Source organism: Priapulus caudatus, unplaced genomic scaffold (assembly GCF_000485595.1).
Source record: "Priapulus caudatus unplaced genomic scaffold, Priapulus_caudatus-5.0.1 Scaffold610, whole genome shotgun sequence".
NCBI lineage: Eukaryota > Metazoa > Priapulida > Priapulimorpha > Priapulimorphida > Priapulidae > Priapulus > Priapulus caudatus.
The window spans coordinates 96,572-98,929 of NW_014577671.1; the positions used below are offsets into that span (position 1 = coordinate 96,572).

At 45.7% G+C, this 2,358-nt stretch overlaps 1 pseudogene; it reads right to left on the reverse strand.

Moving 5' to 3' along the window:
• LOC106812125 overlaps positions 1–2,358 on the reverse strand; it is an 8,225-nt pseudogene that overhangs the window by 3,622 nt on the left and 2,245 nt on the right.

Below are 2,358 nucleotides of genomic sequence, written 5' to 3' on the forward strand. Positions count from 1 at the left end.
TCTCTCTCTCTCTCTCTCTCTCTCTCTCTCTCTCTCCTCTCTCTCTCTCTCTCTCTCTCTCTCTCTCTCTCTCTCTCTCTCTCTCTACACACACACCACCTATCATTCGAACATGTACGTCACGCGCTAACCCGCTCGCGGTGGATATAGCCTTCGGCGCGCTATACGCGAGCAAGATAAGAAGCGTCATCTATTCAGGACGGTAAGTCGTCTGCCGGGAACATATCCTCCTCGCTGGTTGTTTATCCGCTAGGTCGCATGGGGGAGGAGAGGGGAGGGGAGGGAGGAGGAGGCATTGAAATGTGTTAGCGCATCTCAACGCTGCGAATGGTTTCTTTGACGCAATGCTATATACTATACAGTTCGGTTCTGAATTCGTCGCGCGGCCGCTTTCACTATGCACGCGTGTTCACCTTTTCGTGTACAATCGGGGGTGGGGGTATTCGAAAATGTCTCGGCTACTCTCATTCCGATGTTCTTTCGAATCGATAACGCACACACATGCACGCACACGCACGCGCACACACGCCAGCGCGCAGGCACCCCTTCATATATGCATGCATGCGTGTGTATGTGCATATATATGCATATGTATGTGCAATATATAAATGCACAGTCACACGGTCACACCCACACGCATATATATATATATATATTTCAGGAGCGTATAATGACAAATTTGTCATTATACGCTCCTGATATATATATATATAGGCTGCAGAAATCGAGCGAGCAGGCAAAATGACGTTATTATACTCAGCAGGCCTGGGGAAATTCGCTGAATGAAAATTCGAGTCTGCGGGTGTTTACGAACGCGACTTAAAATAGACAAGACAATTGAGGCAATAACATTACCGCGAAATCGAGACCGAATCCCATTTGAACGCCAATAAAATAGCTACTTAAATTTCATTCTCTGTCTGTCTGGCTGCCTGCCTGCCTGTCTGCCTGCTGCCTGCCTGCCTGCCTGTCTGCCTGCCTGCCTGCCTGTCTGCGTGTCTGCCTGCCTGCCTGTCTGCCTGCCTGCCTGGCTGTCCGTCTATCTGTTTGTCTGTCTGAATGACTGACTGTCTGTGCGTTTTTTGTCTGCTACCTGCCTGCCACAATTACTAACGGTAGTTTCGTGACAAAAGTCATCAACAATGGCCAAAGCGCAAAGCAAGTTTACAACTAACAGACATTAGTTTTATTAGCTATATATAATTATATATATATACAATAAAGTTTCCAGCAGATAGCCATCGGGACTGGCAGCACTCTCTACAGCAGAACACCCGCACACCTTTCCGCCTCGGCTACTCTCCGTGCGCATGGCTAACCATTGGAAATTTCCAACCGCGAAGATTAATAAACGTAAAAGCACAATAACGCCTTCATTTATAACAGGAACAGGGGAGACATACGCAGACATGCGGTCGTAATATATAGTTTGCGGCTCCATTAGCCTTTGCGGTAAATCGAAAGCGTACACAACCATGGGCACAGAGAAACTCTCTAGTGCTTACCCGTACTATAGGAAAGCTGAGCTCTAACATACTGCCGATAGATGATATTTATGATGACGTTACGCGCATAATGCAGTCACGCTATGTTATCTGATACTGAATACTGCGAATGGTGAGTCTGTTCGCCTAAACAGCAAGTATTGTCCACGTGCAAGCCAAACAGGTCGGGCGACTGATGTTGCTGTTGTCGTTGTCAACGTCACCGTCGTTGTCGTTGCTGTTATTGTCGTTGTTATTGCTGTTGTTGTTGTTGTTGTTGTTTTTGTTTGTTGCTGTTGTTGTTATTGTTGTTGTTGTTGTTGTTGTTGTTGTTGTTGTTGTTGTTGTTGTTGCCGACGCCGTCTCTGCTGCTATCGATGCTTCTGTTGCTGTCGTTGTTGTTGTTGTTATTGTTGTTGTTGTTGTTGCTGCTGCTGTTGAAAGTACGTAAACACTTTGCTCTTGTCAATTTCTTCCATAATATTTTGCTCTCCAAAAACGTGGCAGATATCACGAGCAAGTTCATTAACGCTCGCAAAAATACACCATTAATTACTCCGTCTCGTCTGCAAGGTGTTTTCTTGCAGCTGTCTCAAGCACCGGTGTAAAAAAAACTGGCACGACGCTATTACGTGGATTGCAGTGTGAAATGTAATGATGATAAATATGGTACTCCGTTCAATTGCGAAAAAAACAACTATGTAAAAATAATGAAACGGACGATGCATTTCTTGTTCTAGCTAGCTAGCTAGCGCTCATTTCAGCATTGGTGCACAGAGAGAGAGAGAGGGGGAAAAAGAGAGAAAAGAAAAGAAAAGAGAGAGGAGAGAGGGGGAGAGAGAGAGAGAGAGAGAGAGAGAGAGAGAGAGAGAGA